Genomic DNA, 14,997 nt, shown 5'->3' on the forward strand with positions numbered 1-14,997 from the left:
AAAACTTCTTTCAAATAAAGAATAACTTGCTACAAAACATTGGTAAATGCAGACATAACCATTTTCCAACTCACAAATCCTTGCAAATCTTTAATGCCTATAGACTGAAAATGATCAAGACGGTCAAACTGTAAAGTTCTGCTTGACAATTGCTAGGGCACAAAGTAGCCTCTCTTCAAAGTTTTAGATCATATAGATTCATTGATTTTCTTTAGCAATAAGATAAAAAAGAACAGAATTTTCCATATAATTTTATGCAGGCATAGAAATATGGACTGATACAGTATTAATATACAATAACAAAGAGAAATACACCAAAGTCAAAAGATTCTGTAAAGGTAGGGGGAAAAAAAAGCAAGAAAGACATTTTGCTATCAGATTAATTGAAAGATTGTCTCGGCCTTTTATTCTTTCACTAAGAATTAAGATTTTAACTGAACTAGACCTTCATCAAAGTCTGGTTATTTAACCTGTCTCATTATAATGCAAAATAAGATAGTAATACCAAAAGGTGACAAATGAGTTCACCAGAGAACTCATTGATCACAAACAAACTACAGCATATTTTGGCTACAATATTTAACCTGAGATGACAAAGAAAATCCTGAGAAAAGTAATAAATGATGAAGGAGAGAACAGTAGAAATACACTAAGAAATCAAAAGTGGGTCAGAGACTTTGGTACTCCAAAGAGCGTAACTGTCACATGGAGGCGGTACCAAAGAAAATTATAGATGAGTTGTAGGTTGTCTTCAGCCTGGAATATCAGCCCGAAAATGTATCACCAGAGCTGCATGGAAGACTTGCTTTTGCATATTCTCGCATCGGCTTTAAATCTGTGTATAATGCTGAACAGAACTTAAAGTAAAAATGACCTGCCATTAGAGGTCTCCCTCTGATCACACTATCAGCTGTACAGAGTGCTGCCCAAACCAACACATCATCTTCATAGGTTGCTTCGGGTTTAAATTGCTTCCACTAAATTAATAAATCAAAAAAAAAATATGTGCAAAATAAAACCAGCATGCTTCCAGTGAGTTTTATATTGTGGTTTTACATTTACATTTACAATTTTAAAATCAGAGGTAGTTTTAAAAACTTCAGAGTTCACTTTGGGAAATGAAATCTCAGCCACTGAAGTTCATGATAAAATTTGCACAGATTTCAAAAAGCCAAAAGGATATACTGCACTCTTTCTCTTTCCTTTTTGAAAATCTTTACTATGCATAGAAATAACTGTGCTGTTAACCAGTGGTTGTATTCCAAAGATAAATACAAAACAATCCCCTAGTTTATTGGAAAGATAGGACTCATAATACAGAAAGTTTAATTAATTTTTCTTATCATCTTCTCCTCTTTCTAATTAGAATGAAAAATGGAAACAAAAGCACAGGAAATTAACATCCAACATTTCAAAACACCATGAATCTACTTTCTAAACACTGTCACAAAGTAATTCAAGCTAAGATGTACTTCTCCATCTTGCGTGCCTGTGCATTGCAAAAACACTGATACACACTTCTTGGGGCACCTAGAGCTAAATGGGCAAGGATTTATACTGAATCTTGACTTTAAAGCAAGCACAGCGATAGTGCTCCTCAATGAGGTGCTCTGGGTTCACAAGGAGTCTGCATTCAAAATAATTGCAATCAGACACCGGTTCCTAAAGATGGATGCATGATACAATTGTGTAGGACTGCTTTTGGAGGAGGTGATTTTCCTACCAGTTCGTGCTGTCCTCATTACCGCCAGAGAAATCAGGACAACAGCACGCTACTGAGTAAAAATAGACAATCATCTCTGGCTCTCTCCCTTTCCCTCCCTTCCCAGAGTTTCCCTCCGGAGCAATACTGACCATCAACCAGAGGAAAATAAACCTTAGGTTACAGATGAATCTATTACTGAAGTGATTAGTTCATTTTTATAAATTACTTTGTTATTTTTGCTAGGCGTCTCAGAGAGAGAGTCAAGAGTGCTGCACTGATTGTATTAAGTTATTTCTGGCATTCCAATCAGCTCTGCAAACTTGAACAAATCACTCTTCACTCTCATTTCCACTGCAGGATTTCACATATACGCACCCAGCGAAACGCAGATGCACGCAGCCTGTATCCCCCGGTGTCTTTTTGGCCTCCCCACACCTTACCTTTTACCTTTTATGGGCTGTATGCTGAGCCAAACTTAGAATGCAACAGCAACGTTAGTTCAGTTTGGAGCTGGTTTATGCCAGACTTCCCCTGCAAATTCCCCTGCTTCGCAGTGGAAGCACTTGTGAACAGGACTACTTGTGAAACACAGGACTACTACAGTGAAATAAATCAGTGTTTTGAAAAGAACCTTTGTAAAACAAAGGACCTATCTTCTGTCCCTCTGCTAAAAATAATTTCTGACAGGGCTGCAGCAAGATAATAAGCTGACTTATTCAATTTGCTTTAAATATGATGAGATATCATAATGCCATCTTTTGTAATCTGCACTAGAGATGTACAGTAGCCCACAGACTACAGAAAGAGCCTTCCCCCACCCCAGCTGGAAGCTGTCCTTTCCCCCCCGCCGCACTCACGGCATCAAGCACAACGGGTATTTTGGACACAGAACTGCAGTGTATTATTTTATTAAAAGGCTTTGACAGGAACTATACTACTGTGAGACCCAGCTAGTACAAAGAAAGAAGAGACATCCCCACTTTGCAGCTTCCAGTCTGTTACACAAAAACTTGATACATGCTTTAGGCAAATGCAGTAACATTTTCTGTAATGCAGTTGTCTCCACTACCATTACCTGTTAAGCTTACAGTGAAAGAACACCTCTCTTACCATCAAAACACCCATGTAATAATTTACTAGCTCTAACAAACATACAGAAAACAATAAGCATGTACCTATGTACTACAGTATTCGAGCGAATACACAGTTAGGCTTCTTAGGAGTCACTAGGCACTTAAGCGACTTTCCGTTTTAAATCTTTAAAGATCCCCACGGACTATGAAGCAATAACTATAACAATCTGCTCTGAATACGCTGATATGCTGTGCAAGACATTAAAATAAGCATAAACCCACAACTATTGCAGTCACCTCGCAGCAGTTATTAAAGAGTTTTCATAAGGGTCTTTCAAGTTTTTGATTGACCCCTTCAAAATTAGCTTATTTATTTACTTATATAAGAAAAGTTCCAAACCGTCAAGTGAGTGTGTGCACCTCCTTTTGATGCTGAAAGAGGTACCTTCTTCTACCAGCGGAGGTATTGACTGTGATCCTTTTAATGTATCTGAAATAGCTCCGATGCTTTCAGCCTGGACGGCACTGAGAGCAGCTCCAGGCTGGAGTGGGACTCGGCTGAGAAGCGAAGTGTAAAAGGGAATTCCTGTCATAGCTTCCAGTTGTTCTTCCTAAATATAGAGTTTGATTCACCCTGTAACTTGGTCCCCTGTGACACTTGACCATCGTAAAACCAGGGCTCAAGTGTCAAGCAGGAGGTGTTGAAGGAACACACCTTTGGGTCCTTTTCCTGCCCTCCCTCTCCCTGTCGTCCTGGGCTTTTCACGAGCGCCAGGCATACGGTGGCAGAAGGTAAAGCACAACTGCTCCCGTGGTGTTTGGGGCAGCGTGTGCCTCCCTACCGCCACACCAGAGAAGGAAATAACTACGGAGACGCAATTATGAAGAACTCACCTCAGAGGGACTAACTAGGGGAGGTGGATGCCACACCGAAGTGACTGTATCGCTGCCGGGTTGGGAGCGAACTCGCACAGCAGCTGCCTCGGGGTCTCGGCGTAGCGTCCCTGCGTGCAGGACAGCCATGCTCACAGGGAGGAGGCCTTCTGACAGCGCGAGGCCATAGCGGCCAGCTGCTGAACCTTCGGGCATGTGGATGAAGGGGAGCTAAAGGAAGAGCGTGGGGAGGAGTTGGAATAGCTAGTGAGGGAAGTGAAACATTATTATACGGTCGTGCTCACGCTTCCTGTGAGTGCTGTCTGCGGTGAAGGCCACCGAAGGTGACCTGTCACAGCAAGTTGTGCATGGGGCACAGCCTCATGTTTCCACGCCCAGAAGCGCGGCCGTCTGTTCACCGCATCTTCACAAGAGTGACTTTCCTTTTCACCGCTCCTCTGCCACACCTGCTCTCCACCTGACCCACAACGCTGACGGTGACCACAGCGGTGTCGTTACGGGCAATACTGTACTCGCCGCTCGCTGCTGCTGCTACTTGCAACTTTTAGAAGTTCAACAGTTTTCAAAATTAGTGCCAAAGTCATTTATAACAACTAGTGGTTGGGATAGTGATTTCAGAGAGGATTTCCCTTGACTGTAACTTATTTGACCAATCGCTCTTTTCATTTCAAGTATCTCAAAGAGGAAGATGACCTCCCAGACCACTTCATTAAGCCTGTGACTCCCCCTCTGCTGCCCTCTCTCCCAAAAGTGCTGTCATCTGGAATCAGCTGATAAAGCTGATGACTTGCTCTAGCAGCTTGCAGACTGCTCATAGCCACCCCCTTCCCGAGGACCATGACAAGACGGACACACAACTAGGCATGCAACAGGCCCATGTATCTGTGTTAGGTTGACACTGACGGAGGTACGTAGAGCAATCAGCTCCTTGCAAGGAGACCCTTTGGCCTATTTCCTCAGAAAGGCTGAACGTGGCTGTTGTCAAATATTTTGAGGGATGAGAAGACTATTGCACTTGAAACACGGCAGAGTTCACGACAAGCCTCACAGACCTGTCTGTTGCCTAGAACGGAGAAGTCTGCTGCTACAGTCCAAGGTCCTGCCTTCCAGGTGGCTGAGACCACGTTAAAGCAAAGCCGGAGTCAGACAAGTGACTGTACACACCTCCTTGTGAAGGTTCATATTTACAACAAAAGCATTAGAAGGCAATGAAAGAGGCAATATAACTTTGTAACATGGTCTTGTATGTGAATTTATTCCAATTTATATTACAATAGTTATATTACAAACCAGCTCTGGAATACACAATTCTTTCGTCCACGTGCCATTAATTTAGCAAAGGTAGGCCATTCCTTACATTTTATAATCCCATCATCTTGCAAATATGCCTAAGAAGTACCAGCTTCAACAAATTTTCATAGCAGTGACAAGTAATTTAATAAGTAGTCTTAGTGATGTGTAAACAGGAGAAGAATCTACCTCTGTCACATACCTAACACCCATAAACTATCACACCTAAATCATATTAAATTGTGAGGATAAAAGAAGTAAACCTAGATTTTATCACTAATATCAGAAACTGTAGATCTGAGAAGATTTTAAAGGGAAAAATAGACAATTTTACCAATATTTCACAGAGTACCATTACCTTTGAATAACCATTGGGATGCATAGCCCCATGACTTGCAGATTCATCTGCTAAATACGTGCAGCAGGTGGTTTACTAAGTAAATAATGAGGCATATTTGCATTTCAGATGATGGATTCAATGCCTGGCAAGTTAGGGTCAGGTACATTGACACACATTGCATAAAATTATTATGTCTCATGTACAGAAATCCAAAAGACATAGTAAAAAATGTATTTATTTGAAGGATGAAAATCCCAATATAGTTCAAAATATACTTTTGTAGCATTCCTAGAAGCTTGTCTAATAAACATGCTTCCTGGAACAGCTTATTAGTTTTGAAAACGAAGTTGATGGTTAACAGAAACATGTATGTATCTTACTTCTTGACTGAGATATTTCACTGTATAATGTCAGAATTGTTTCTTTAAACTGTCACTACTTAATATGCTTACTTAAATGTTTTGCTTTTTGAGAAACCTCATGAGCACAGATATGACTTCCCTGAGGCTCCCAAAAGAAAAATATTTTTTCTATTATAGTCCAAAATGTTTTAGTGTAATGCAAACAATGTAATACAATTGAAAATGCAAGTCATAAAAGGAGCAGTCACAACCTCAGCTCATTTGAAATAAGACTTCTTTAAAGTAAAAAGTTAAAAAATACATTCCTGGAGTTTTGTTTCAAATTACCAAGTAGTAGCAATATACTATAGATCTTTGGCAACGCAAAACTTTGCTTCCGTATCTTAATTTTAGCTCTATAAATTACAGTTTATTACCAGGTAAGAATAGTGGGCCCAGGTTATTAAGTGTTTGGTTAATTAATTCCTATCACTACCTTCATTTGAATTGTTTGGTGAAGAATATGAAAACTAAAGTTGCGGTGCAAGATAAACTATTCTCTCCATTCAACATACCTAAAAGTTATTGACTGAGATTTAAAAATAAATAAGAAACCTGCTGTCAGACAAAGTTATCAGAGGACTAACACAGAGGATCCTGGAAAAAAAATAAGACCTCCATTTTCTAACTCACACAGACATTATTTGTACTTTTGGGCTCTTTTCCCTTAGTAAAGATGTAACTACTCCATGTAACAATGATTTGGCACACAGGCTTGATGCAAGACAGAGACTTTCAGCAATGGTACCTAGTCATAAGAGGTTAGACAGAACTGCAAAAATTTAAAATACAGTGGAGCTAGCAGTTACCAGGCATCGGAGCCCATTCTTACTCTTGCTTTAAACTGAAAATAATTTTGAATCCTCGACTGCAGAAAGAATATCAGACCTCAGCTGCTTTGTCAAAAGAAATGTTGTTTGAGAAGTATCATCTACTGTACAAGTTTCTCCCAGTTTCTCCCCATCTATATGTCTCTTGATATCAAGAAAAAATCAAGCACGTTCTCTTGAGTTTCTACCTGTACAGCTATGCCAACAACAGTAACATCAGGCTATTTAAATAATGAATGACATAAAATAGAATGCAAAAATGTTTGCTATTATCTAGTGGAGAGGAAATCAACAAACATTTCTAAATTAGCTGATTTTGTGACATTCCTGAACTGCTAAATATTAACTCAAGTCCTGCATGCTCTCTTTTTTTTCCGTATAAAAGCTTGGTGATTATTATCACAAACTGTTCCATCAAGAAATAATTAGCCTTGTATTAAGAAGACGGTCTCATTAGAGGCTGCCAGTGACCTTGTTCTAAATTTCAGAGTTCCAGCATCTTTTAATAGCGTTGTTAGCATCATCTAAGAATTTGTATTAAGTTCTAAAAACTGCATTATGAATATAACCCACACAAATGCTAGAACATCATAGCATCGACCACTGAATTACCCAAAAGCCATATTGTCTGTTGCTTTGTATTCTGTAAAATTCTTACTTACCAAAATGTTTTGAGTAACTGAAATGTGATGATGATGTACAAGCAACAAATTTGTTTCCACTTTTCACCTGGGAAATTTTAGCCACTATACCTGGCAAAGCTGATACCATAAGAAACAGCAAGGGTACTGGCAGATTTTCAAGGGAATATGAATTTCAAATGACATGATGATTTTGTAAACATGCTATCTGCTATAATGATGCAGCATCATTTGGAAAAGAAGCAAAAAACATTGCATTGCACCATCAGATATTGTTCTGGGCAAACAAATTTGACAAAATAGGAACTGACTGAACCATTGGTGAAATTTTGAACAGAAAGATTACTTATCATTTTCACAAATCAGGATAATTCGAACAGGCATCTATTATCTTTTTCAATCCCATAACAGATTTCTTTTGATGAAGGCCATCCCTGTCAGTTGATCACATCTGCTGAACACTACTAGCTCTTGTCTTCAATGGTCAGATTAAGACCTCACCTGATGTACAGTAAGGAATTTTGCCATTGTACCCATCTGACTCAAAGATGCACAAGAACTAGGTACAGATATACCAGAGGACTTGGGGACTCAGCACCACACAAAGCAATGTACTTATCTCTTGTAATAAAGCATGAAACAAAATTGCAGCTGTGCAGGTAATCAGCTTACACATAGCTATGATCCCACTGTGAGAGCAAATGTAGTAGACTTGAGTAGAGCAATCATCTGAAGTCTAACAAAGAGAATAAAGACTAACTTCTGATGAATCCTCATCTAAATGGCATATTAACAGGAATAAAGACAGGTTTGAGACGTGAAAAATCTGCCTGGTAGAAAGGTGGACCCAGAACAAGGGAGATAGATAGGCAATGGGCTGGAGAAAGCAGAATATCAAGGATATTACAAAGAAATGAATGCCTTTAGAGAAAAAGTGACCAAACTCAAGGACAATTGCACCAACCTGCTGAATCATACGTGATTGATCAGTTGCTATCTTTGGTTTGTATCTGCTGAACATAAAATAAAAGATGAAGACTGATAAACTGTGGGTGTGAAGCTTTTTAAAGTTTGAATCAATATCAGGACACTTATCTTAGTTCCCATGAGTCATAAGGAAAAAAATCCTTAGCTTCTCACACCTCCAACGTTCAGAAAAATAAGGCAATTAAAAATTAATGCTTTCCACAGTGAAGATATGAATAAATCTACCAGTCATATCTATCTATCAAGTAGTCAAATATGATCTATACCAAACCTTACTTTTATTGAATCAGATCTGCTACAGGAACATTTTTCAATCATCTGTGGTATCCTGCCACACAAATGTTGTACCCGTTCAGAGAGAAATTGCCAAAAGAAATCCATGTTGGCACAGGAAGACCAGTAAAGTCCTCCAGCTGCTAATTTCTAAATTATGTTTCCCAATACAATATCAAATCTCAAGTGTTAAAAATAGTATAAACAGTTTCTCTTACGAAATTATACAAAGTAGTTTTTAAAATCTTTGCATCTTACTTTACACCCATATGAAGTAAGGTTGTGGACTGGCAATATCTTCTATACAAGGATAATAACGAACCTGAAAAAAGAAACTATAAATATTAAGCTGCTTCATTCAATCACATCAGGCTGTGCAGCACAGGGGGTAGCCCTTTGAAGTACAGTTCAGTTCTCAAGATCTGGAGCTAAAAGTGGTGCTTGAAAATGATCTGTCCTGGAAATGACTTTTGAGAACTGCAGGTTGCTCTGTGTTTCCTGTGCCCATCAACTATTGGTGAGGTGCTAGGCCATAAGCTTTATACTCTGACTAGAGTAGACATGAAGATGTTCACAGCTTTATTGCAGCCAACTCTCAAACTGATTATTTCTTTTTATTAGGAAAAAAGGAGATGTTCTTAGCTCAAGTTCCTAACATAAACTGATTTCTGTAAGGCAAAACCAGTGTTTTGTCATGGGTAGTTCACAGGTCCTCTGACTGACAAGAGTCAGAGGGGATTCGTAGTACTGGGACACTGGTCAATATTACAGTTTATCAACTGTGTGGAGGGCTACATGATCATGAAGCATCTCCTTACAGCCTGGAACTTGAGGCAGAACAAAATCAGTGCTGGTTTAACTGAGTCCTATGCTGTATGATGAAGCAATTCAGGAGCTACTTCAACCATCTGTACAGTCCAGACGGACAGTTATGGTGATATCCTCATCAGTTTGTCCTGTGCAAGATGTTCCTATTATGCAGAACAGTTAAATACCACACGTGCACAGGTGAATAGAAGTGCTACAGACTTCAACAGTCTGCTAAACAATGAACTACAAACTACTTTGTCTTCTCCAAAGTGTTATCTCACTTTGACTTAAGAAAAGTGCACTTCTTTCCCTAGGGTTCAAGACTGCCCTACAGGTTTTGGGGTTCAAACTTGATAGATCTAACGGTATCATGTGCATTTTCTTCATGTTACAACGTGCATGAAACAATACCTGTTAGACTGAAACTATTCTGTATTTATTTTGTATTCTGCAGTAGAATAGGGGATTGTGTACATAGGGATTTCATAGGTAATTTAAAGCAAAAAAAAAAAAAGGCACAATAGCTGTTTGGCATTAGCTTCCCTTGTGTGCTCTCCTCCTTCACTTACTGAGCCCTTTTTTTCTGCAGTTTAGGTAAACCCATTTTCAAGGACAGACTTTTAAAGTTGTAAAGGGATCCCAACACAGGAGCTAATGCTGAATAGCTACTCTGCAGTAGATATTCAGTGCTTTTTCTCACGTACAACTTCTAAACGATTGCAGAGGATGCAAAGCCCAACAGGTAAGCAAGCAATACTATCAGCTAAAATGAGTAGCTGAAGCCCCAAACTAATATTCTTACAGAACTGGATTCTAGAATAACATTCAAGCCACATATCTCAAGTTTCTCCTTTTCCTTTGTTTTTCTTTAGAGTCTGACACCCATTTCTTCTTGGAGTGCAACAGCTTTGGAGGACCTTCTTTTAGATGTAATTCCAGTTGTGATATGCCTAACAATTATGATGGATGGGTAAATGCTGAAAATTCATAGCAATTAAGAAAAACCTGACATTTGTTTTGTTATAGATCAGCACTACTAATTAACAAATGGTGAAAAAGAATGTACAACTACTCTTTGTAGCAGATTAACCTAGTAAAGGCATGTTTCTATGAACGCTTCTGCTTTTACTTTACTTACATTGTTCATATGAACAGTGACTTAAGAACAGATTTCATTTGTTTTAAGAGTCAAAATCCCACCTTTCCAGCATATATTTTTTGTAACCAGGTTAAATACTGCAAACAAATCCCAAACCTTAACAAAATACTTTGACCTCATTTCTATTTAAATAAAGCAAGACTGTTTTGTACTGTAACTGGAACATAAAAAAAATATCAAGAAAATTGTGTAACATTCTGCTCTTTTCTTTTCTAGGCACTGTAAGGATCAAAGGTTTTATTCTGTTCTTGTTTGGATTTCAGTTTAAAAGACCACACATATTACATGTCTCCATAATTCCCATTACCTGAATTTCTCCCATATACTGAGATTTTTACGTAATAATATTAGTAAGGTAAATGAAAACATATCTTTCCTTCAAACATTTATAACCAATGCTATATACATATCTGTAGTGTGCTAGTCTTTGGATTGTTCTTCTTGTGTCTCAGATTTCTTCTTTACTCTGATTTTTCATTCCCTCCAGAAGCAATTTCCTAACCTGCATAAGTGCTTAACGGACCATCATTTCATCTTTACCCACCTATTTCTTCTTTCGTGCATCCTTGCTAGGTCCTGCACTTGGGTCACAACAACCCCATGCAACGCTACAGGCTTGGGGATGAGTGGCTGGAAAGCTGCCTGGAGGAAAAGGACCTGGGGGTGTTGATTAACAGCCGGCTGAATATGAGCCAGCAGTGTGCCCAGGTGGCCAAGAAGGCCAATGGCATCCTGGCCTGTATCAGAAATAGTGTGGCCAGCAGGAGTAGGGAGGTGATCGTGCCCCTGTAGTAGGCACTGGTGAGGGATCTCGACTACTGTGTTCAGTGTTGGGCCCCTCACTACAAGAAGGACACTGAGGTGCTGGAGTGTGTCCAGAGAAGGGCGACAAAGCTGGTGAAGAGGTCTGGAGCACAAGTCTTATGAGGAGCGGCTGAGGGAACTGGGGTTGCCTAGCCTGGCGAAGAGGAGGCTGAGGGGAGACCTTATCGCTCTCTACAACTACCTGAAAGGGGGTTGCAGAGAGGTGGGTGTTGGTCTCTTCTCCCAAGTGACTAGTGACAGGACAAGAGGAAATGGCCTCAAGTTGCGCCAGGGGAGGTTTAGACTGGATATTAGGAAAAATTTCTTTACTGTGAGAGTGGTGAAGCACTGGAATAGGCTGCCCAGGGAAGTGGTGGAGTCACCATCACTGGAGGTATTCAAGGAACGTGTGGACGTGGCATTGTGGGACATGGTTTAGTGGGCATGGTGGTGTTGGGTTGGTGGTTGGACTTGATGATCACAGAATCACAGAATCACTAAGGTGATTAATGATTCTGTGATTCTGTGACGTGCTCCAACAGGTCCATGTCTTTCCTGTGCTGAGGACCCCAGAGCTGGACGCATACTCCCGGTGGGGTCTCACCAGAGCAGAGAAGAGGGGCAGAATCATCTCCCTCAAACTGCTGGCCACACTTCTTTTGATGCAGCCCACATATGGTTGTCCTTCTGGGTTGTGAGCGCACATTACTGGCTCATGTCCAGCTTTTCATCCACCACTACCCCCAAGTCCTTCTCCACAGGACTGCTCTCAAGCCCTTCATCCTCCAGCCTGTATTGATATGTGGGGCTGCCCCGACCCAAGTGCAGGACCTTGCATTTGGCCTTCTTGAACCTCATGAGGTTCACATGGCCCCACTTCTTGAGCTTGTCCAGGTCCTTCTGGATGGCATCCCATCCCTCAGGCATGTCAACCGCACCACTCAGCTTGGTGTTGTCTGCAAACTTGCTGAGGGTGCACTCAATCCCACTGTCTATGTCACTGATGAGGGTATTAAACAGTACTGGTCCCAATATGAACCCCTGAGGGACACTTCTCATCACTATTCTCCATCCGGATATTGAGCCGTAGACCACTATCTTCTGGATGCAATCATCCAACCAATTCCTCATTCACCGAACAGTCCGTCCATCAAATCCATATCTCTCCAATTTAGAGAGAAGGATGTTGTGGGGGGCTGTGTTAAAGGCCTTACAGAAGTCCAGAGATGACATCCATAGCTCTTCCCTTGTCCACTGATGTAGTCACTCCATGATATAAGGCCACTAGATTGGTCAGCACCTCAGTGTCTTTCTTGTAGTGAGAGGCTGGAGGAGGGCCACAAAAATGATCAAAGGAATGGAACACCTCTCCTATGAGGAAAGGCTGAGAGAGTTGGGGTTGTTCAGCCCGGAGAAGAGAAGGCTCCGGGGAGACCTTAGTGCAGCCTTTCAGTACTTAAAGGGGGGCCTATAAGAAAGATGGGGATAAACTTTTTAGGAGGGCCTGTTGTGATAGGACAAGGGGTAACGGTATTAAACTAAAAGAGGTCAGATTCAGACTAGACATACAAAAGAAACTGTTTACGCTGAGGGTGGTGAAACCCTGGCACAGGTTGCCCAGAGAGGTGGTAGATGCCCCATCCCTGGAAACATTCAAGGTCAGGTTGGACGGGGCTCTGAGCAACCTGATCGAGTTGAAGACGTCCCTGCTCATTGCACGGGGAGTTGGACTAGATGACCTTTAAAGGTCCCTTCCAACCCAAACCATTCTATGATTCCATGAACTGCGGTTGTTCAGTCTGGAGAAAAGAAGGCTCAGGGGAGAACCTACGGCTCTCTACAAGTACCTGAAGGGAGGCTGTAGCGAGGTGGGTGTCGGTCTCTTCTCCCAAGTAATGCAAGAGGACAAGAGGAAATGGCCTCAAGTTGTGCCAGGGGAGGTTTAGGCTGGGTATTAGGAAAAATTTCTTCACCAAAAGACTTGTCAAGCATTGGAAGAGGCTGCCCAGGGAAGTGGTTGAGGTATTTATGAGGTATCCCTGGAGGTATTTAAAAGATGTGTAGATGTGGCGCTTAGGGACTTGGTTTAGTGGTGGACTTAGCAGGGTTAGGTTTATCGTTGGCCTTGATGATCTTTAAGGTCTTTTTCAACCAAAATGATTGTATGATTCTTGTCTGTACTTGAAATTCTCAGATAGACTTAGGCACTCACTCTGCAAGCATTCACGTACTCCATGAAAGCACTCTTTCATTTCAAGTTATGCTGCAACATAAACATTTGCAGAATCATGTTTTATTCCAGCCTTCCTTTTCTCTGTTTAGTACATCTCAATGCCCAACAATCTAGTAATGAATACTGCTCTGAACATATCTAAAACCCCATTTGCTGTCCTCAAGGCTCACATACTTATCCAACCAGTTCTTGTTCTGATTCTATTGTCTTCAAACTGGCGAAATTTACCACCTCTCCATGCCAAAACCCACATCTTAGCTGATTTTAGGTCTGAGCCTGCAATGAACTGTGAGCAGGTACAATTTCCCTGAAGCCCTGCAAACCCCTCTAACATCAAAGCTTTTGAAAGTGTGGTTAAGACTGGTTTTACTTTTATTTTGCAACAAGTCATGTATGGTAGTATCTGAATAATCACATATCTGCTTCAATGACAAATCAAAGTTGAAGAGATTAATTATTAGACATGTTGCTAATTAATTTTAAGATAAATATATTTACTATGTCTAGAAAAAGATGCGTATGATATTAAGCTGCTAACTGAATTTGATAATATCTTAATTAATGCATTATTAACACATTCTGTTTGGTATTTACTTGCCAAATTACATTTAATTGGTATTATTATGATTATTATTCTCTTTCTGTCTAAAGTTTTTGCATGGACTTAGATACTCCAGCATGATGACTGACATATATCCCTTTCTAACATTCTTTGATACTCGCCCTTTTGAGGTCCACCCATGACCTCCCATTAACACACACCTCAGCTGTGACTTCTAAAACTCTTGATAGTTACACTGCTTTGTAACAACGTATGGATACCGTGCACTAACCTGATTACTATACAGCATTTTACTTTAGTCACTACTTTAGCTTAATATGTGGCTGTAAGGAAAAACAAGCAGTGGTAAAAAGTGTATCTATTATCTACACTATCTCCTCAACCATTTTAAAGCAGAAAACTTTAATTCTGAATACCTTCACTTTCAAAATGCAAAGTGCAATCTCTCCCTGTATCACTTCACAGTTTGTAACAGTTTAATTCCATGAGAACAAGGATTAACTTTGCCTTTCTGCCAAGGGCAAAATAACCACCAAAGTTACACAAGTAAAAACAGTAGGGCTCAGAATATCTATCTTCTGCATTCTAGAAAATTCTCAATTTTGTTTTCTTGTGATAAACTTTCTAGCAATAAAATACAGACTGTATTTTAGTTGCATTCCTTTTTATCTGTGCTGTCAATTTCTATGCCAACTCAATAAAATTCAGTTCTGTATTTTATAGAGTATACCAAATGAAAATAGAAGAAAAATACAATAGTGTTACAAAAGCTGTTTATTGACTGGATCCTTTAAACAGCAGGCCCCATGCCCATTTTAATATGCTTTATTTCAGGGAGACTATGCCAGTAGTAAAAGTACTCATGTTCTTAACTGTTTGAATATGATTCCCATCCATTGCTTCCAAAGACCACCACTAGAATAATTTTTGTATATTTATATTAAATGCATGTTGGTCTATGGAACAACTTGAGTTTTCAATCAATAAGGTGTAGA

The 14,997-nt window shown here is 40.1% G+C and overlaps 1 protein-coding gene across 2 annotated transcripts in view; it reads right to left on the bottom strand.

Moving 5' to 3' along the window:
- Positions 1–3,330, bottom strand: part of SMPX (small muscle protein X-linked) — a 43,211-nt gene extending 39,881 nt beyond the window's left edge. The window contains exon 1 of one of the 2 annotated variants that reach the window (XM_059822023.1): positions 3,199–3,330. The gene's annotated coding sequence lies outside the window, so the exon portion shown is untranslated. Of the gene's footprint in view, positions 1–3,178 lie in introns of both variants that reach the window. The other variant, XM_059822016.1, reaches the window with a different exon arrangement.
- Positions 3,331–14,997: the final 11,667 nt, after the last annotated feature.

Source organism: Gavia stellata, chromosome 1 (assembly GCF_030936135.1).
Source record: "Gavia stellata isolate bGavSte3 chromosome 1, bGavSte3.hap2, whole genome shotgun sequence".
Lineage (NCBI taxonomy): Eukaryota > Metazoa > Chordata > Aves > Gaviiformes > Gaviidae > Gavia > Gavia stellata.